Source organism: Callorhinus ursinus, unplaced genomic scaffold, assembly GCF_003265705.2.
Source record: "Callorhinus ursinus isolate GAN/ISIS: 27379988/994484 unplaced genomic scaffold, GSC_fseal_2.0 scaffold11, whole genome shotgun sequence".
Lineage (NCBI taxonomy): Eukaryota > Metazoa > Chordata > Mammalia > Carnivora > Otariidae > Callorhinus > Callorhinus ursinus.
The window spans coordinates 57,868,084-57,891,056 of record NW_027397073.1 but is presented as its reverse complement, the minus strand read 5'-3'; the positions used below and the strand labels follow the sequence as shown (position 1 = coordinate 57,891,056).

At 42.4% G+C, this 22,973-nt stretch overlaps 1 pseudogene; it reads right to left on the bottom strand.

Moving 5' to 3' along the window:
- Window positions 1-18,069: 18,069 nt before the first annotated feature.
- Window positions 18,070-18,995, bottom strand: LOC112835316 (lymphocyte transmembrane adapter 1-like; annotated as a pseudogene).
- Between the last annotated feature and the right edge of the window lie 3,978 nt (window positions 18,996-22,973).

Genomic DNA, 22,973 nt, shown 5'->3' with positions numbered 1-22,973 from the left:
TGATGCTCTCAGCCTCAGCTTGGGCTGTTATGCATGTATTGACTTGCTAAATTCCTGTGGTGGCTTCACAGGTTAATCTTGGTTTTCAAGCCCTTCAGCGCTGGGCCCCTACCTATTCCTCAAGCCTTGTCTTTCTTCCTCGAACTCTTTCCTCTGAACTTGCACATATGCTGATCTCTTTGCTTGAAAAATTCTTTTCCTTTCCCACTGCCCACAACTTCAAGTCCTTTATTTTCTTAAGATTTTATTTATTCATTCGTTTGAGAGAGAGCAGAGGGAGCTAGAGAGAACAAGTGTGGAGGGTGGGGGGGCAGAAGGAGGAGAAGTAAACTCCCTACTAAGCAGGAAGTCCTATGTGGATCCATCCCAGGACCCTGGGATCATGACCGGAGCAGATGCTTAACTGACTGAGCCACCCAGGCACCCCCAAGACCTTTACTTTTTTAAAGTACAAGCATAAGCTGACCTAATTTTTAAGGACAAACATAAGCTGACCTAAATCCCTAAATATTTTTTTTTTTTAGAAGATATTAGAAGTAAGATAAATGTATTCTCATCTGACAGCTTTTGGAGAAACACTTCCATCTTCCAAAAATTTCTGTAGTGAATAGGTTTTGGCAGTCCAAAGAATTTTGGAAATACAATGAAGGAAAATATTGGCAACATGCATGCTAATTCTGAAATAGAGAAAAATCTATTGAAATCTGAATTGAGTGGATCGAAGATCAAAACATGAATCGGCATACAACAGGACAGACTGAAACACTCTGACATCAATGGCCCGAATTCAGCCTTGATTACCAGAGGGCAGAGGGCTCCAAGCCGAGAAGAAATTAGGCCAAAGGAAGCCTCACTCTGGGAAAATAACAATTACTAGAAACCACTTATGAGCTCCCACCTGAACAGGACTTAAGGCTACTATGCCCCTCTCTTTTGGCTGCAGCCTACACTGTTCCCCAACCCTTTGGTATGGTCACTGTGATCCCGACTTGGACGGTGGCCATGAAAAGTTTGCAACCTACTGACAATGTGACCTCAAGGTTTTATATTTTAGATTTATGTATAGGTCATGAAGAATTGCTGAGATCTTTAATATTTTTAGAATTAATGACAAATTAAAAGAGTAATTCGATTAAAAAGCAATCAGGAGGTTTGTACTTGTTGATTTCAATCTATTAACTTTCTAATTTTTTGAGGAGGTCTCATGCTTTGGGCCAGGAGGCCTCACGGTACATGAAATGCCAGCTCCAGACCCTCCTAAGTGGGCTGGCGATATGGTAAGAGCTTCATAGATACACGGCTGGCTGGACGACAGTCCTCCTAACCTAAACACGTTTAAGGACACATCGTGTAAGGACATATGGACACAGGTCACATGCAGAGCTGGTGTAGCGCCCAGATGAAGGAAGAATGAACTCACAAAACTTGAGTTCCTGCAGATCACTTAGCGGCCAAGTAGATCCCCAGGACCCGGCTTCAACAAAAGTGTGCCTAAAAAAATTAGAAGGAAGGAGTTAAAAGGGAAAGAGACACCCTTCTTCAATGGAGCACATTTCCTGGCTAAATCAAAAGGCAAATAGAAAATCAAAAGAGCGGCACCTTGAAAACGGGAGAGTACATTTTTGCACGAATGTCCTCAGGATCAACATTAGTCCCCAAGGTCTCAAGGGCTGAGGAAGCTCAATCTGTAGGTCAGGCTCTAGAGTTGGACACTTCAACTCTCCTTATCCCCTTTGTTTCCTTTCTCATTTTTGTAGCTTTTCTTTTTTTAATCAATGTAACAAATTTTAAAAAATACTCAAAATAGATTTATTATTCTTCATTAATGGAATGACTACTCAAAGTGACAAAAAGAGAGGGTCGAGAAGTGAAGGGATATAAGGGCACATGAGAGGGAGAGAGATTAATTCATTATTTGGAGTTTCTTGATTTATTTGCCAAACACAAGATATTAACTGTCAGTCATAGAAGCTAGGTTTAGTGTCCTAACAACCTCCCTGCTTCTTTCATCTCTCATTAGCCTACATTTTCTGGTGAAAACGATAATAACCGAATTTGCGGGAATTAGTGACCCACGGTCACTTTTTCCACTGGATCTGTCCTTTCCTCGATCAGCCCTGAAATCTTCAAAGTCATCACCCTAAGTTGGGGTCTTTTTTGCATTCAATTTTCTGTTTAATGGACTTTCTCTGGGAGCTCTATCTTTATATACTGCTACAGTATTTGGATGTGGTTTTTAAATCCACTCAGTCATAACCCTTCAATTATTTCTCCTGCCATTGAAGACCAGCAATATACCCACATATCCAAATGGTCTTGGCCCAAGGATATAATATACTAAATGTTTAATATTAAGGAGACTTCTTTGTTAACCTCCACATTAGAAATCATACTACCCAGCTCTAAAGTGGAAAGTTCAGAATAATGAAGATGCTGTCCATATTTCTCAGCTATATCACTTGAGTAAACTGCTTAAAATCAAGGAACTGGCCTCACAGGGATTACCAGTTTATGAAGAAACGTTTTGAAATCTCATTTCTTTTTTTCAACAGGCAGTCAAGTCGAGATGGGAGAGGAGACAGTGTGTTTCAGTGCTGCAGTTTAACTCTATTCCTCGGGGGGCCCTGGGAGGGGGCAGATTGTTGACTCCACTTGCTCCCGGGGCTGGACTCACCTTGCCCCCTGCCGCCTGCGTGCTGCCCGCTGCCTGCAGAGCCTAACCTAACACTGTTCCACCAGTTTAGATCTTGATGCTTACCTTCCATCTCTATCATGACAATTGTTAACCTGAGCAGAGATCCCTGCTCTTGCTACATGCGTATTCAGTGATAAAATGCCATCCAGCAATCGGCCCTCAGATGCATCGTTTCTGTATGGCCAAGCACGGATTCGTTGTATGCTCACGGTTTGTCCAACCGTCATGTGCAGCCCCTTCCAGGGGAGATAAGGAACATCAAAAGCCATGAACACTATGTCACACCATACTGCACCTTTTTTTGTAAAGGGTTTTTAACTAGTTTTTCTGCTTCCTTCCAGGCCTAATATTTGTCATTAAATTTAGCATGACTTCCCCTAATATCCTCAGGAATCCTTGGGTTCCCACCTTCTTTTTCTATGAGGAATGCAAATTGATTGTTGTTTTCTTTTAGTCTCTTTCGCAACAATAATATTTAACTGGAAATCATTAAGTTGAGCTTCTTCCAGAGGAACTCATTAAATTCTGCCGAAGGGATCACAGAGTCTTAAGAATAACGTGAAATCTTCATGGGTTTCCTAAATTCTTTGGCTGAATTGAGATCAGACAGCACATTACCCATTAGCACCTTCCAGTGCTTGTCTCCCAAGCAGAATCTTCCCAGCTGGAGAGTCTCCTCTAGTGCACGGAAACGCACACTTCTTATTCTCCCTGCGAGTCGTGCTCGAGGCATGATTTGGCGGCCTTATTCTGAGTTATTTTTTTATATACCTGTTTTATATTTGGTGAACCATTTTCCAACCACTGCTCCAGGTTTGTGAATTGTAAGAGTAAGAGACACAAGTGAAAGAACAAAAGTGCCCATTTATTGAAAAGAAATGACCACTAGCAAAGTTAAGCTCTAAGCTGTTGAGATGACCTGTCCCATCGTCTTTGTAGCCAAGTCATTTTTTTTAGAATAGGTGGAAATTCTTTGAAAGTTGTAAATAATTTTACATTCTAAATTTGAATGTGTGTAAAGCATTCTTTCTTCTGTTTTGTTATCCAAAACCATCAGACTGCCATCCCCGTCAAGTAACTGGGAGACCAGCAGGGGCTGTCAGCAAACGAAGAACCACAGGCTGAGAAATGCTGCTCTGTATCAAAGTAACAATCTCTCCAGTCCCAACTCCGGGACTTCCTCATTCCTGCTCTGCTGGAAGCAGGAGCACCCTTGCTACCCATCCAGGTTTTCCAAGCAGGCACCAAGATGCTCTCTAGCGAGTCCCCCCAAGCAAGGGGCTATATGACCAGTAAGAATGTAACCTAGATCTCAACCAGAGCCAGGAGAATGAACCATGAGCCAAGAGGACCCCTCTCCCATAGAGACTGAGAAATTCCTGAGCCCCATTCCTTTTGAGGAGGCAATACTGCCCTCCCTGTAAGATTTTGGGAAGGGAAAATGAGTTGAAATGTTAAATGCCAGTATGGAGACTGGCACATAACAAGGCTTCAGGGATTAGAGGTTGGTGCTTGTTTCTTTTAAAATCTGTCCCCGTAGCATTCGGATATCAGAAGCTGAGATACTAAGCCCCACAGTAAATGAACTTAAAATTGGTTAATGTAGTCCAAGAGGACAGAGGAAGTACATCAATACCCTCCAGGAACAATGGAGGCCTGAGAAACAACAGTGGCTAATGGGCCACTAGCTACCAAGTTCCAAGAGGTGGGTCTGTTCTCCGTCAGGCACACTATGACCCTGAGCCTGAGTTAAGCTTTGTGAATGGTGTTAGAGAATGATCGAGTTTCATTCTTCTGCATGTGGCTGTCCAATGTTCCCAGCACCATTTATTGAAGAGACTGTCTTTTTTCCATTGCATGTTTTTTCCTGCTTTGTCAAAGATTATTTGACCATAGAGTTGAGAGTCCATATCTGGGTTCTCTATTCTGTTCCATTGGTCTGTATGTCTGTTTTTGTGCCAGTACCATGCTGTTTTGGTGATCACAGCTTTGTAATATAGCTTGAAATCGGGCAATGTGTTGCCCCCAGCTTTGTTTTTGTTTTTCAACATTTCCTTAGCGATTCGGGGTCTTTTCTGATTCCATACAAATTTTAGGATTATTTGTTCCAGCACTTTGAAAAATGTCATTAGAATTTTGATTGGGATGGCACTGAAGGTAGAGATTGCTCTGGGTAGCATAGACATTTTAACAATGTTTATTTTTCCAATCTGTGAGCATGGAATATTTTTCCATCTTTTTGTATCTTCTTCAATTTCTTTCATGAGTGTTCCGTAGTTCCTAGAGTATAGATCATTTACCTCTTTGGTTAGGTTTATTCCGAGGTATCTTATGGGTTTTGGTGCTATTGTAAATGGAATTGTTTCTCTAATTTCTCTTTCTACAGTTGCGTTGTTAGTGTATAAGAAAGCAACTGATTTCTATGCATTGATTTTGTATCCTGCCACATGACTGGATTGCTGTATGAGTTCTAGTAATTTGGGGGTGGAGTCTTTTGGGTCTTACACATAAAGTATCATGTCGTCTGCGAAAAGAGTTTGACTTCTTCTTTGCCAATTTGAATACCTTTTATTTCTTTTTGTTGTCTGATTGCTGTTGCTAGGACTTCTACTACTGTGTTGAACAATAGTGGCAAGAGTGGGCATCCTTGACGTGTTCCTGATCTTAAGGGAAAGGTTCTCACCCCATTGAGGGTGCTATTCGCTGTGGGTATTTTGTAGATGGATTTTATGAACTTGAGGAATGTTCCCTCTACCCTATACTCTGAAGAGTTTTAATCAGGAAAGGATGTTGTATGTTGTCAAATGCTTTTTCTGCATCAATTGAGAGGACCATATGGTTCTTCTCCCTCCTCTTATTAATGTGTTCTATCACATTGATTGATTTGCGAATGTTGAACCACCCTTGCATCCCGGGGATAAATCCCACTTGGTCGTGGTGGATGATCCTCTGAAGGTATTGTTGGATCCTATTAGCTAGGATTTTGTTGAGGATTTTGGAATCCATATTTATCAGGGATATCGGTCTGAAATTCTCCTTTTTGATGGGGTCTTGGCCTAGTTTGGGGATTAAGGTAATGCTGGCCTCCTAGAATGAGTCTGGAAGTTTTCCTTCTGTTTCTATTTTTTGAAACAGCTTCAGTAGAATAGGTATTATTTCTTCTTTGAATGTTTGGTAGAATTCCCCAGGGAATCCATCAGGCCCTGGACTCTTGTCTTTTGGGAGGTTTTTGATCACTGCTTCAATCTCGTTACTGGTTATTGGCCTATTCAGGTTGTCAATTTCTTCCTGTTTCAGTCTTGGAAGCTTATAGGTTTCCAGGAAGGCCTCCATTTCATCCAGATTCCTCAGTTTATTGGCATATAGTTGTTGATAATAATTTCTAATAATTGTTTCTATTTCCTTGGTGTTAGTTGTGATCTCTCTCCTTTCATTCATAATTTTATTAATTTGGGTCCTTTCTCTTTTCTTTTGGATAAGTTTGGCCAGTGGTTTATCGATATTAATAATTCCTTCAAAGAACCAACTTCTAGTTCTGTTGATCTGATCTACTGTGTTTCTGGTTTAGAAACCAGTTCATTGATCTCTGCTCTAATTTTAATTATTTCTCTTCTAACGTGTGGCTTAGGCATCGTTTGTTGCTTTTTCTCTAGTTCTTTAAGGTGTAGAGTTAGTTGGTGAATTTGGGATTTTTCTATTTTTTTGAGTGAGGCTTGGATGGCTATGTATTTCCCCCTTAGGACCGCCTTTGCAGTATCCCATAGGTTTTGGACCGATGTGTTTTCATTCTCATTGATTTCCATGAATTGTTTAAGTTCTTCTTTGATTTCCTGGTTGATCCAAACATTCTTTTTTTTTTTAAAGTGATTTTATTTATTTATTTATTTATTTATTTATTTATTTATTTAAGATTTTATTTATCTATTTGACAGAGAAAGACACAGCGAGAGAGGGAACACAAGCAGGGGGAGTGGGAGAGGGAGAAGCAGGCTTCCCGTGGAGCAGGGAGCCCGATGTGGGGCTCGATCCCAGGACCCTGGGATCATGACCCAAGCCGAAGGCAGATGCTCAACGACTGAGCCACCCAGGTGCCCCTGACCCAAACATTCTTAAGCAGAGTGGTCTTTAGCTTCCAAGTGTTTGAATTTCTGCCAAATTTTTTCTTGTGATTGAGTTCCAGTTTTAAAGCCTTGTGGTCTGAGAATATGCAGGGAATAATCTCAATCTTTTGGTATCGGTTGAGACCTGATTTGTGACCCGGTATGTGGTCTACTCTGGAGAAAGTTCCATGTGCGCTCCAGAAGAATGAGTATTCTGTTGTTTTAGGGTGGAATGTTCTGTAAATATCTACGAGGGCCATGTGATCCAGTGTATCATCCAAAGCTCTTGTTTCCTTGTTGATTTTCTGCTTAGATGATCTGTCCATTGCTGAGAGTGGAGTATTGAGGTCTCCTACAATTAACGTATTGTTATCAATATGACTCTTTATTTTGGTTAACAGTTGGCTTATGTAGATGGCTGCTCCCATGTTGGGGGCACAGATATTTACAATTGTTAGATCTTCTTGTTGGATAGACCCTTTAAGAATGATATAGTGTCCTTCTGTGTCTCTAATTACAGACTTTAGTTTAAAATCTAATTTGTGTGATCTAAGAATTGCTACCCCAGCTTTCTTTTGAGGTCCGCTGGCATGGAAGATGGATCTCCATCCCTTCACTTTCAGTCTGGATGTATCTTTAGGTTCAAAATGAGTCTCTTGTAGGCAGCATATGGATGAGTCCTGTCTTTTTATCCAATCTGCAACCCTGTGCCGTTTTATGGGAGCATTTAGGCCATTCACGTTGAGAGTGATTATTGAAAGATATGAATTAATTGTCATCATGTTGCCTGTGCAGACGTTGTTTTTATAGATTATCCCTGTAAATTTCTGTTGTATATCACTCTTGGGGTCTCTCTCCTTTTATAGAACCCCCCTTAATATTTCTTGCAGGGCTGGCTTAGTGGTCACATATTCTTTCAGTTTCTGCCGGTCGTGGAAGCTCTGCATCTCTCCATCCATTCTAAATGAAAGCCTTGCCGGATAAAGTATTCTTGGCTGCATGTTCTTCTCATTTAGTACCCTGAATATGTCTTGCCAGGCATTTCTGGCTTGCCAGGTCTGTGGATAGGTCTGAGGTTATTCTGATGTTCCTCCCTCTGTACGTGAGGAATCTCTTCCCCCTAACTGCCCTTATGATGGTTTCCTTGGTTTTAAGATTTGCAAGTTTTACTATTACATGCCGGGGTGTTGGCCTGTTTTCCTTGATCTTGGGAGGGGTCCTCTCTGCCTCTAGGACGCGAATGTTTGTTTCATTCCCCAGATTAGGGAAGTTCTCAGCTCCGATTTGCTCAGATACATCTTCTAGTCCTCTCTCTCTTTCCATTCCCTCCGGGATTCCAATTATTCTGACATTGGAACACTTCATGGTGTCACTTATTTCTCTGATTCTATTTTCATGGATTCTGAGTTGTTTTTCCCTGGCCTCCTCTTTCCCCTTTTTATCTATTATATTGTCTTCCAGGTCGCTTATTCGTTCTTCTGCCTCAGTTACCCTAGCTGTTAGATTATCTAGATTGGATTGGAGCTCATTGATAGCATTTTTAAGTTCTGCAATTCAGCTTTCATTTCTGCCCTTAGAGACTCTATGTTGCCATTAATTGATTTCTCCATTCTAGCCATTGCCTTCACAATTGCTAGCCTGAATTCCACCTCTGACATCTTGGTTATATCTGCATCCATTTGTAAATCTGCAGCATAAGTCATAATCTCTGAGTCTTTTCTATTTGGGGGCTCCTCCTCTTATCATTCCATTGATGGGTTTTTGAGGGAATTTATAGAGTCCAAATTATTGACCAGACCCCAAGCAAGATGCACCTGTTTTCTTGGGACCTTAGGGTTGCTGGCCTCTTGTTTTCCCAGCCTGTCTTCTGGGGGAGGGGCCTGCTGTGCTGTTACTCAGGCAACCCTGTTTGGGCGGAGTTGCCTTGCCCCCCTGTGGTGGGGGATGGGCTCAATGGGAATCAGTTTTGGGGCTTTTGTTCTCTGGCGGCTTTCCCTGGCGGCTTTCCATGTCTCTTCCGCGAGTCATAGCAGACGAGATTGTTTCCAACCCTCTGCCTCAGAGCAGAGAGACCGCGGTCTGTTCTTCAGTGAGCTCTCCAGCCACAGTTTCTCCATTTCTGTCCATGCTGCTATAAACTGCAGCGGCCTGGGTTGTGCGCGCCCCTCCACAGCGCCCCCAATCCTGCCTCCAGGTCGGAGCACGTCTCTGCCCTTTGTGCTTCTAAAACCGCCAGCTGCCCCCAGATCGCACGCGTGACTCCGCCGCTCCGGGTTTCTGCCCCGGGGGCTGCCCTAAAGTCCTTTCCCCGCTGCTACTGGTCTGCGAGTCTGTGCCCCGTCCCCAGAGCTCAAGGCCGTCACTCACCGACGGTGTAGGATCCCCATGGCCAGGCTCCCTCCTGCTGCCGTTTATCCTCGGATATCTGCCCACAGAATCAGGGCTCCCCGCTTGTACCTCAAAACCAACCGCCTGCGATATTCTGTTTGTAGAGATCCAGATCTTCTTACATCTCAGGCTGGTTTTGTGGGTGCTCAGAGTGGTCTGGTAGATATCCAGCTCAATTCCGGGGACCAGGTGGAATAGGGTCCCCCATTCCTCCGCCATCTTTCCTAGTCCCCCTAATCTCTTCTTTTTAACTGTTCTGCTTTGGGAGAAGGTGAAGGGTCTCAGGAGGCGATTGCAAGGACAGGGAGAGTGGAAGAGAGGGTCGAATTACTTATTTTCTTATGTATATCAACATGGACCTGTGGTTTCCACTTCTATTCACTGGGTTCGCTATTACACTTCTATTCAATCTGTCACTACAATTTTCTAACTATATGCTCAAAAATATAGCAGACCTTGTCACTGGGAGCCCCGTCAGGAGGACATCTGTGTCAAGGTGATAACTTCTCTCATTCGTTGAGTACTGTCATAATCTCTGTCACAAGAAAATATTTCAGGCTCATCTTGTACTTTCTCTACCTCACTTTTTGGAATCAGCCCCTTCTCCAAGATGACCTGGTATTTGTAGTGTAGAAAATGGTTTATAGAAACAAGGAAGTGGGCACTAAATGAGCTCATTGCTATCGGGGTATTTAGTGTTCCCAGGCCTGTCAGTGGACATAGCTAAGGCATGTATGTATGCAAAATAAGCGGAAAAACACATGTACACTAACATTTGTGTTTATTTTGTATTGATCTGTAAGTCCTGAAAACCAATTCCAGGGTAGTTGTGCCTGTTGACGCTTCCCTCTGGCCGTGTGTGGAGGATGCATGGAGAGGCCAGGCTGGTTCAGGGGATTTGGGTGGGAGGATGTGCTAGATGGGTGGTGGGGATTATGGAAGGCACGGGTGGTGAGCACTTGGTTTTGAATGTTAAGTAATGAATCACTAAATTCTACACCTGAAACTAATATTTCACTTTTAACTAACTGGAATTTAAATACCTTGAAACAACTTACATGTTATGGGTCATATTTAAAAATAAAAAACTTCTTTGCTCAAATAATGATTTGTAAGCAGGTGGAATTATTTCTAGAAATATGTTAAAAATATCAATGCAAAATTCTCCTAAAGAATTAAACAAGAAAGGTAGAAAAATAGGTGTTTCCAAACCTATGAAATGTGTCCTCACCTTTAGAAAAAGACATCTTATTTTGGGTCAGGAAATTGTATTATAGTGTTGGAAATCAGGTGAGTGTGGTGGTTTCTGTAGGTTTATACCAGCTTTGACCTTGGCAGTTTCTTGGAGTTGGATTACCTTACCCTGAGCAAAGGAAGAGAATGGATCTCAGTGAAGAAGCCACAAATTAGACAGCACTGTACTCCTTTAGCAAGCTATGAAGGGGAGAGGATAGTAGTTCTATTTAGGAATTCATGCAAATAAGCAGTACTTCCAAGCTACTTCAGCTGCCTGCAAAAGCCACAGAACCATGGCTAATTATTTTTGTGATGGTACACCTTTACTCTGGTATCAAATGCATAATTTTTTATACATTGCATGTGAAAACAATATTGCAGTTCTACTTAGGTTTACAGAGCTAGGTCATCTTCATTTCCATTTCATTAAAGTAGCCCTCAAATTTCATAATTGACCAGAAGTTTAAATTAGCCTAATTAACAAGGACAGAAGAAACTTTTCCTTCTTTTATTTCTTTCTCTAATAGAGTAAAAGGGACCATCCTATAATGACACATAGACTTATCTCTTGAGCAAATGTCCATCATTGAGGGTGATTTCTGTGATTATTCAAGAGAGAATTTGGCCAATTTTACTTCATAGGACTTATTTTGTAAATTTGGAGGTTATGTATATGATATCTAACTGCCGATTGAGTAAATTCAGAAAAAAAATCAGCCACTTATGAACAAACTAAATTTCACCTTAATCCATTATTTAAAAATAATACAGTAGAGTCTGTGTTCTCGTCTTAAAATAACACAGCCTGTAAAATTAGGCAAGAAAAGGGGTTCACTTGCATCACTGTTTTTACTCATTTAACAGACATTTCCTCCTTACCTGGTCTTATTTTTTTTTATTTTTTTAAGGATTTTATTTATTTATTTAGAGAAAGCAGGGGAGGGGGAAGAGGAAAAGGAAGAGGGAGAGAGCGAATCCCAGGCCGACTCTGTGCTGAGCGAGGACGCCATCCCAAGCTGATGAGCTGAGCTGAAACCAAAGTCAGATGCTCAACTCAATGAGCCAACCAGGCTTCCCTTTCCTGGTCTTTTTAAACTAGAGCTTGTCCCTAAGTTTGCCTGAGCTGATCATCAATGCCTGTCCTCCCTGCTCCCCATGCGAACTCCTGGTGACTGAGTCTAGGCTTAGTCCCGCCACAAAGACAACAGCAAAGGGTCGAAACCATCAGCCATGTGCTGTGGAGTGTGAATCTTTCAGAAAGATTCAGCATTTCTGGCGGAATTTAATCATTTGCCAAGTGTTAACGTTAAGAAAAATCCACTAGTGGCTGCTGCTTCATGGGAGGGCAAGTTTGAAGTTAAAGTTACGGGCATCTATAGCTCATATAAGGAAGACCATGATACAGTTAAGCAGCACTATCTGTGAGGCCACTGTGATATTGCATAGGAATTATTTATCTCCTTGATGAGAAATTCACTTTCACCTGGGTCCCATCTTATGTAGCAACATAAGATATTGCTACATATCATAGAACCCCCACCCCTGTGAAAAGGTGGCTTAAAGAGGTTAGAAGCTCATTTCTGCTCTGGAGTTATCTGGGCTGGTTTGACAAAGTCGAGTCATTAAGGAACAGACTCCATCTAGTTCTCCTCGACCTCCTGGTATGAGATGGCTGTTGGAGATCCTTCCATCGTATTCATATTTCATGCAACAATACTAAGGATGGGGGAGTTCTTTCTCCTTCCCACACGATGCTTCCTCGTATATCTCATAGAGACCTTGGCATCCCCTGTAAGGGAGGCTGGGCTGTGCATCCTTCTGCTACAGTGGGCACGAGATGGCTAGAGAACAGCCATCACCCCTTCCAAAACTTCTGTTGGTTTAGGTGGATTATTTTCGGATCACCAACAGTGTTCCCTGCCAACAAAATTAAAGAACCTGGTCGGATGTTGTTAGATACAAGGCACCGGAAATACTTGGCTATTACCTGAATGTTAAAGCCAAGATAAAGGCATCCAGAGTGAACAAAATAAGTTCAGGGATATGTGCCCCTGGCACAGAAATCAGGAGCAGAGCAAGTGGGCACGCGCAGAGAGCAGGCAGAGTTGGCAGATGTGAGCACAGCAGCATCAGCACTGGTCACCAGCTGGACGTCAGACACAGTCTCATGAGAGCCATGTCAGCGCCCTGATGTCGTTGGCAGACAGGGGAGGAGAGAGGAAGTGTGAGATGCACACATATTCTGAAGACAAAAGCAGACAAGTCCACGAAGACCTGGGTATGCAGAGGTTCTAGGGAGATTTCTTCCACAAACCAGTGGCTGGAGAACCAACCTGCTGGCTTTCTGCTTTGATAGAATTGTTATCCATCACTTCATCCTGTCTTCATGGGTTGGAACAAGTCACGCTCTTCATCTGTGCCCCTTGTACTAGCTACGTATTAACTCCACGTCTTGTGTCACCCCTTTGTGACTCAGACGTCACAAGGCCTTTTTTGTCCTGCTGTCCTTCACTCAGGCTGAGGGTAGGACCATTTTCCAGCCCATCTGAGAAGGAAGCATGAGGCAGATTACCTTAAACCATGAAAAAAATTATAAAGGGCCAACAAATGACAGTCCTGCTTCGCGTACACTGCTCAGGGGGAGTCTGCTTCTCCCTCTCCCTCTGCTTGCCCCTTCCCCTGCTTGTGCTCTCTCTCTCCCACTCTGCCAAATAAATAAAATCTTTTAAAACTTAAATATAATTGAGCTTTAAGTGAAAAGAGAGTACCGTGGCTATGTTGAAAACATCACTACTTCCTGTTTTACCAGCTTATCAAAGAACCTGCAAAAGTTTATTGCACCATGACAAAAATTGGCCAAGGTACATCAGTGAAGGAAATGATCAGTAATTTTAAACACCTCTGGTTTTGATCAAGTTCTTCAGCAGACCTGGAAAAAAACACCTAAAGATGTTGGCCATAGGCGGATGAGGGGCTCAAATGCAGTGGCCAACCCAATGCTTTGCACAGTGATGTCCAGTGGTCAATAAATAATCCCCCCTCCACCCTACAGAGCTTCTAATGAAATTTTTTAGTGTCTTGCACTCAAAATAGAATAGCAAAAAAAAAAAAAAAAATAGAAAGCAGCCAAAGATCACAAGACACCCTCAAAATGGAATACACAAACTAAAACAAAGGAATAAGGAAGTCAAAGGAGACAGCGACAGCATAGAAAACAGAAAAAATAATTTTTTAAATCATAATCTACAGTTTCGTAGTTTCACAAAGCAAGAACAGTGGGTCCACTCCCCCAATCAGGATAAAACTTTGATAGAAGAAATGAAAAATTGAAAAGAATTTGGTGATAAAAAGATGAAAATTCACCCAGAATGTAGAATAACAACAAAAGAAGCAATATAGGAGGAAACTAATGAGAAAATTGAACGGTCATTTTAGAAGGTACTACAAATACTAGGTATTCTGGAAATGTAGAATAGCAAAAAGTAGGGTAGAGAATATGATCAGGCAAGTGATTCAAGACTCATCAGAACTGAAAGGTATGTGTGTCCAGTTTGAAAGGGCTCAATGAGTGTTCAACACTTTGTAGGGAAAAAGGTCCATCTGAAGGCACATTAGTAACCTTTTGGAATATTAAGAGAAAGAATTGAGTTTTAAGCTTTCCAAATAAAAAAACAGGTAATAGAGAAAAGATCAGAAATCGGAATGGTGAGAGACTTCTCAATAGCAAACCTGGATATTAGAAAAACAGAGGAACAATGCTTTTAAAATGCCAAGGGGAAACCTCAACCTCAAATTCTATTATCTAGTCAGATTATTAATCAAGAATAAAGGTGGGGGAAAGAGAGACTTAGGATGTGCAAGATTTCAAAATTTACTGTCCACGTGTTCTTTTTCAGAAAGCTACTGGAAGACGTCCTTCACCAAAATAAGGGAGTGAGCCCAGAGAAGGAAGCCATGGGACCCATGTGGCCAGCCTTTCACACGAGAAGGAGGTGACGGGGGGACAAACAGTTTAGAATAAGACAGGGGGTGCTCCAAGAAGGAGGTCTTATAAAAAGGGATGAAATTGGTAAGATGATCTGATGTACTTGAATAAACTGAGAGGAGATTATATAAATGATAGAAAATTTGAGGATAAATTATCAAGTGACACAGATAAAAACCATAACAAAATAAATGGTTAAAGAGAAATTTAGCCAGTGTTCACATGTATATGATATGTAATTATCATAAGAATGCAAGCTTTCGTGTGTGTTTACGTGGGTTGGGGTATAAAAGAGTTGTGTCTTAATCTTCTATAACAGACACCAGTAAGTACTATCTGAAAATTAAAGGCAATATCAAGAAATCTCAGTACTCATAATGTATTTAGTAATAACCAAAGAAAAATCTAGAAGACCTTGCGTTCTAAGGAATCAGAGAAGGCTGGAGAAGGGGACTAATTTTTATTACAAAACTTTGACTTTTAAAATACTTCAAATTCATAAAACTTTGCTTGGAAGGGAGGAAGAAAAGAAAGAAGGGAGGAGGTGGACCTGGTAAATTAGTTCATATCAAGATAATTATGATCCATAACAGTTTAATATATTACCGTTCTCAAGAGCATGTGCATTTTGAAGGTGACAAATTCACTTACACTTTAACCCAAAGTAATGAATCAGGCCTCATAATGGGTAACGTGTGGGAGCCACATAATCTGAAATTACGTGACACCTTGGAAATCACAAGTGGAAATGGAAGGAATGCGGATAGCTAGATTAAAGAAGGGAAGTTACTTCAGAAGGCCAGAGAACTTTGCGGTAAGTATTGCCCTGTTTGTCTCCTGGTCTTAAGAGGCTGGCAGATGGGTGAGGGGGAAATAGAGCTGAGTTGGAGCTTGAGGAGCTCAAGGAAGTAGAGGACTCATCAGAGGATTGGAGGCAGACAGGAATAAAGTTGAAACTGTGTCCGTTTGCGTGCGCGCGTGCGCGCGTGCGCGCGCGCGTGCGTGTGTGTGTGTGTGTGTGTGTGTTGGGGCAGAGGTACCTGCTAGGAAGGACCTGGGGATTCAAGGGCAGGAGCTGAAGCCAAAGCTGCTAGGTGCAAGTGGAGGTGCATCCTGAGTCCTTTTTCAACATCTGTGCAAGGGTTATGGGTGAGAAAAACTCTCAGAGAGTGTTTGCGAAAGTGTCAATGTGTACAGATATTTGCACAGAGACACTGCAGTGTTATCTATAATGGTTAAGAAATAATTCTTATTTACAAATTTTGTGGGGCTTTTTTAGTAACAAGGTAAGTATATGTCTGTGCATAACTCTGCATTGAGCTGTTATTAAAATGATGCTAATGAAGAATTTGGTAATACGGAGACATTATGTTAAAAAATTTGGAGGTAATGAAACAGTGTATCTATTATCACAAAGTTTGTTTAAAAATATGTAAGAGGACAAAAAACCTGAAAAAATACAATGAAATAACAGCAAAAAGAATATAAGTGATTTCTTTCCCTTTTTAAGCTCTCTGTCAAGGTTTTATAATGAACATGTATTGCTTTTAGTGGAAATTGTAATAAATTCTTGCCCGACTAAGCTCCTGCAGCTCCGATAGATTTTTACCATTGGAATCTCGTAACATACAACTTTTTCAAAGGTACCCCAAGATTCTAAGTCCCTTCTAGTAATTTACCCTTAATTTCTAAATAGCTATTGAATTTTGAAAAGTTAATTTAAAATTCATTCATAATATCTTTCTATCCTCAGAGTTATTGTGGATCTCAAGTAATTCTTCATATTCTCTGCTAGAGGTCTCGAGGATATTCCAAGTGGATCAAGAAGTTGCTATAGGAGTGCCTTTGTGGCTCAGTCAGTTAAATGTTTGCCTTTGGCTCAGGTCATGATCTCAGGGTCCTAGGATCGAGCCCCCCATCAGGATCACTGCTCAGCGGGGAGCCTTCTTCTCCCTGTCCACCTTGCTCTCTCTCAAATGAATAAAAATTTTAAAAAGAAGTTACTATACTATTCTTTGAACATGATTTACTAAAGATTTTTTATTAGATTTTACTCCAGGCTCTGTAGGGGTCATAATTAAGAAATACATCTGTCATTCAAGCTGGAATACATCAAATCCAAAGGGCACAGAGAGTGTTCGCAGGCAGTGCTGTTCATGTCTCCCTGAAAGCAAGATAATATCAGACGGGAGGGAGTCCTATATATATTGCATTCCAAAGCACTGATATTGAACTACAAACTGACAGAAACATTAAAACACAGAGAAACCTGACATGTTCTACTGAAATTTCTTTTCCCAAACGTAGCCAGACTTCGGGCCTTGAGAATTGTTGAAAAATTCTGAAATATCCCCTATATTTGCTGTTTCCTTGTCACACAGAAAAGGCTACATGGCTTTTCCTCCTGGACTTGCCAGAGATTCATGGTGCGGGGTCGTGGAGAGATAGATGAGCATGTTAATTCCTAAGGCTTGAGAGATTTTTTTTTTATAATATAGTTAGGCTTATTTGTCTTAATCTGCATTCCATCCTGGCTTTCCCTGACAGCATGGTTAATTAAAAAATTTTACATACACTACAAGTCACTGGTTGTGCTATATAGTTTTTTGTGTTTTGACAAATTCAGAGTTCTGTATCTACCACCATAATACCAATACAGAAGAGCCCCATTAACCTAAAAATTCCTTTGTAGTAAACTTCCTTTCCCTAAATCTGGCAACCACTGATCTGTTTTCCATCCCTATAGTTTTGTTTTTTCCAGAAGGTCATATGAATGGAATCATATAATATTTAGATTTTTAGGTCTAGCTTCTTTCACTAAGCAAAGTGCTTTTAAGATTTGTCTAGGTTGTTGCACGAACCAATAGTTCATTCCTTTTTACTGCTGAGTATAGATAACCTTATTACATGGACATACCACAGTTTGTCTATTTACCTGTTGAAGGACACCTGGGTTATTTCTAGTTTTGGCAATTGTGACTAAAGCTGCTATAAATAGTCATATATGGGCTTTCGTATGAACACAAGCTTTCAGTTCTCTTGGATAAACACCCGGGAGTGGAATGGCTGGGCTGTATAGTAAATGTATGTTCATGAGAAACTGCCAAACACTTTTGCAAAGTGGATATTGTGCTTTGCAATGAATGGCCGTTCTGCTGTCCCACATCTTCTCTAGCATTTGGTTGTCCACACTCTTTTTCAACTGGAAACTGCTGTCCCACCCCAACTCTGACTTCTTTCTTCTTTTTGGCCTCTGCCTGGATTACAAACTAACCCATATTCTCGCTTTGCATCCTGCTGGTATTCACAAAGGTAATGATTTTAAACCCCCTCATGTTTCCACTGTGCACAAAAGAACTATCGAATTTTTAATCGACTAACCATCTTATAAGGCAGTTTCAGCAAACATTCTTAGGTTAGTATGAGAGATAACAGCACCATGCTTGAGAAGAATTCCTTTCTGGCTTTCTCAGAAGTTGGCTTTTGTTAGTTCCTTAACTTCTGTGTACCTCAGCCTCTTTGTAGTCTACTTGAACGAACCCACTGAAATACAAGGATGGTCAGTGGTCTTCACCACACCCTATAGTGGCCATGGATCCGGCAGAATAGACTACTCCACAGAGCTCTCCAACTGGGTGCCTGGGTCCCAATGCATCAGGAAGGAGCTATGTGTCTGGCCCCTGCTTGGAGTCCCTGTCTCCTGACTTGGCAGCTAGCACATTCTCATAGTCGCTAGAAATGTCATTTGACATTTCTTCTCCATGTTTTATCTGACTAGTCTCACTCTGTGCAGATGGCTGACAGGTCACATGTTCCCCTAGAGCCAGGAACGTCCCTGACTGCATGACAAATTGGATGTGGGTACCTGGACCATCCGTCCGGCCTTCCACATGGTTTGAGGAGGTCACTTCTTTGAGGAGCGTTTGAGGAGGTCACTTCTTCCTCCACCTGCTGCTGGTTTCCATTGGTAAGTGCTGATGGGATATTTTCATAATCTCTGTAGCACTGGAAAGCCATCTGGGGCTGCTTCCCTTGGAGGGTCTCCAGATTCAACCCTGCCATATTGACATAGTCATTTGAGGTCTCAGAAGAACCGTCCTCAATGCTGGGTGGATCATCACTCTCAGATCTTGGAGACCAAAAACGGGTGCAGTCACTGGCATTCCCACAGCCCTTGTCTTTTTCCTCAGTAAGCTCCAGCTCCTGGGCATGTGGGAGGGCAAAGAGGTTCGCGGGGGTGCTGTTGGTAGAAGCTAGAGCCTTAGCAATATCCTCTGCTGTGGGGACCTTGATGTAATCTCTCGAATCCTCTGAAGAAATGCTCAGGCAGTCTCGGGCTGCTTTGACATTGACATAGTTTGCTGAGGGAGTGAGGTCCCCACACATCTGGAGCCCTGTGGGGCTTGAGAGATGCTCAACTTCTTGTCCTCTCCTTTACCTGCTCTTTCCAGATTATTCACATTCAGAAGGGTTCCTCAAACGCTTGTGTGCTGTTTTGTGAAGGAATGGATTTCACTGATGACAAGGATTTTTTCCAGCTGCATCTCAGCAGTGTTGACGTACTTGCTGAGAAAGGTTTGGTGCGGTGCATTTCCTTGTAACAAACACCTCACGGAACCACAAGATGGCTCTGTAGCCACAGCAAAAGTTTAGCTAAATCTCAAAAACCGGTCCCTATTCCCGAATCTTACTGGGTGAGGCAATCATTCACCAGGCTTCTACGGGGCGGTGTTAGATAGTGATGATAGCTACTCTGCATCCTGGGTAAGTTCTAGAGAGGTAATTTTTTTCTTTAATGACTGGGCAAGTAGGTGGTCATTTCTTCAAGTGAGGGTGACATGAGAGGTTCTGCCAGTGTGGACTCAGAAGAAGGGTCAGCATTCCCCTGCTCCCCAAGCTATTTCTAAGGAATTATCTGCACGCTCCATTCAGAAAATCTCTGTGCACGGTATCTGTCATTTAATATTACTTCCCTACGCCCCTCGTGTACTGAGGCTCCTAAACTCTATCAAAAACAGCACCTCAGCTGAGCGAGCTCACTCTCCCTCAGCGACCGTCCAGCTCCCCTGAACGCTAATGATCTGAGTCTTGATTCCATGTCAGCCACCCACAACAGGAACATTTCTTTTTTTTAAGATTTTATTTATTTGACAGAGAGAGACACAGTGAGAGAGGGAACACAAGCAGGGGGAGTGAGAGAGGGAGAATCAGGCCTCCCGCTGAGCAGGGAGCTCGATGCGGGGCTCGATCCCAGGACCCTGGGGTCATGACCTGAGCCGAAGGCAGATGCTTAACGACTAAGCCACCCAGGCGCCCCAACAGGAACATTTCTAACAATTGCCAGGTGACTCCAGTTCTAAAGACCTTAAACTCCATAATTTCTTCCCAGGTCCTCTACCCCAGTGGTTGGCAAACTTTAGGGTACATCAGAGTCTTCCAGGGGAAGATTTGAACCCAGCTGGCTGGGGCCCATCTCCAAAGGTTCTGATTCAACAGTTCTGGGGTGCAGCCCATGGATGTGCATTTCTCAGAAAAAGCCAAATGATGCTAAATGTCCCAGGGATGCCCGGCCACAGTTGAGAAGTACTACTTTGAAAGTTCTTAGCCTTGACTAAGGCTAAGATGTAGTTGAATCCAGTGTGAGTCAAGTGTGTAAATCAAGTGTGAGTCTCTGGTGTCTCTTGCTCAGCTGGTTACAAATACGGTTGCAAGGAAAACAGGGTCCTGATGATCTTCCCCAGACCCTGGCCGATGTCACATTACCCAGTCCCGCTCCAAGGCTAATTTGTCCATCTGGGCCCTGGATCCTGTACCCTCTCACTTCCCCAGGGACAAAGTTCTATCAATCAACCCTTCCCCAGGGTGGCTGGGTGGCTCAGTCAGTTAAACGTTTGCCTTCAGCTCAGGTCATGACACCAGGGTCCTGGGATCAAGCCCCACATGTCCTCACCAACCTGGCCTCTTCCACGGAGCCTGAAGACTCTGCCATCATTTCCTCTCTGAAGGCTCCCAGGGCCCCACCACGGCTGGGCTGGGTGCTCCCTTATTATGTATTCCCCTGACACCAGGTGTGTAGGTCTAGTTTATAGCTTAATGTGTTGCACTCTGTCTCCTCCTCTCTATTTCCCCCATAGAGGCTGGGAGGCCGTTGAGTTCCTTGGGGATTCTGCATCCCCAGTGCCAAATACAGAGCTTGGTGGTAGGGGCTCAACAAATGTTCGGTCTCACAAATGATCCAGCTCCATTCAAAGGGGTCTGAAGGCCAGGTGAGAGTACTGAATAACCAAGGCTCTGCAACTTAGCGGTTGGGTGACCTTGGTTTTCATTTCTGTATCCATAAAATGAGATGGTGATTTTAGCTGAGTGAGTGTCAGGCGCTCAGTGGGCATTGTTATTGATGGGGCTGTAACCTAGATTCTGTGAGGATCTGTTTATCAGGCCATTATGGGGAAGGTGGGTGGGGGCAATGGCTTCGCTGCCTGTCAGGAGGACGGAAGACGAGGGTGAGGAAGGGACAAGGAGAGAGAGCTACAAGGGAACTCTGGGAAAATGAGTGAAAAACATAAACAACTTTGTTTACTCCAGAAAAACAAAAACTTCCATTTCTTCTTGTGTGTGTGTGCGCGCATGTGAACATATGTGTTCATGTGTGTGCGCCTGTGTGTGTAAGTGGCACAGTTTGTACGCTGGGATTTTTGGTCCTGGACGTTTGAACATGAGTCTGTAAGAAGATATGTCTCGTTATTTGACTACTTTGAATCCTGATTCCTCATTTATTAATCAGGGAATATAATGCTTGTTTAATAGAGATACCCCAAGAACTAAGTTGTGCTTTAAAAGATTTTTTCAACCTCCTTTTTGGAAAGGCGTGACATAAGGATAGAGGACTATCGTGATGTTATCGTGAGTCAGCCTTATCAGCTCTGCATCTCGTTGAATTTTTTTAAAATAGATTTTTCATTCTCCTTCTCACCGGCTATCACAGATGCTGGGAGAAGTCTAAAATATAATAAACCGTGATAAAAATAAACGGAAACGGATCAAAAATGGAAGAACTGATAAGAAGTCATTACGTATGGCTCTGTTATAAAATAGATCAGACATAAGTGAATGTAAAAGTTATTTTACTTCATAGAGTCGTCACTATGTGAATTAATTTTTCAGATTAAAAACATTCCCAGTCCAGCAAAAAAAGAGTCAACATTATTTTCTCTCTTAGCTTTGCTGGACTACCTTTCAAAATACCCTGGCTGTTTAGAGTTGAGGTGTGTATTATTGACATAACAGAACTTACGCTAAACTCACTTCCCATTGCTTAATAGTACAATTATATTAACACATCAAGTTCTATCACCTTCTGCATGAAGCCAGAACATAGACTGGGGCGTCCCCAGCCTCCCACAATGATGGCTCGTCTTATCTCACCAAAAGGTAGGCTTTGTGAAGCCACACGGCTCACTCCTACCAGTAATGACCTCTGAAGGTTTCTTAGATATGGCCAAGTCTTGAACTCTGTTGTCTCATCTTTTCAATCACCGAAACTCAGTAAAAGAGTGACACACTGTTTCTAACTCCCTAACGTCAGGGGGATATTGATGATTATGTTGGCTTCCTTCTTTGGTCATCAGTGTCACCCTCGCCAAAAAGGAAAGGAAGATTTCCGGGGGGAGAGTATGGAGAAAAGGAACTTAAGGATGTAAGAAAATTAAAGGGGGAGGGAACTGTAGACAGAAGCTCCACATTGGCCTGGGGGCTACAATTAGCCCCGGAGCAGCTGGTGTGGTTGATTAGAGCCCAGTGCCTTGACCTGGAATTGGGTCCCCCATTAGTAGGTGTGTCCCATGAGAAGACCCTGGGACATCACAGAGCTTGGTTATCATTAACAATGTTCAACAATAAACTTACTATCTAGGCTTGTGGGTCAATCCAAAGAAACATTCATGATTCACTTATGTATTCATTAACATTCCTGAGTACCACGTCATAGGAATTACCTAGGAAAACATCCAACCAAATCAAACCCAAACTCATTGGCTGTTCTGAATAAATCCAGATACACTCTTTTCCTGGAGCCTTTGTTTTTTTCTCCCCTGCTGCTATGACTCTTGCCCTCAAAAGACTCATCCTGGTTTTCCAAGATGACAGTGGGGTTGAAGATTCAAATATTCGAAAGTAGGTTACCCTAGCTGACGAACCTGCATATTTGAAGATATAATATCACTGCCTCCAGGCTCTGATTACCTTAATGAATCCAGTCTTCTGATGTCTCTGAAGGAAAATGTGTTCCTGAATAAAAATAATGGTCATGTTTTCATTACCTTCTGGAAACAGGGTGCCCGTTGAGGAAGGCTGCTTCCACTGAAGAATTCACCAAAGAAGAGGTATAAAAGGTTTAAATAGCCTGATACCACTTTTGTCATCCAGGGTGCTGGAAAAAAATTCAATACATAGTCTCATCCTCAAAACGCGTGCCTTTAAATTTAGCAGCTCCGTGCCTGCCCCCTCTTAGAAAGCTCACTGACCAGCAAGTAACTGGCCCTTGCTTCTTTTTCTCCTACTTATCCAACTG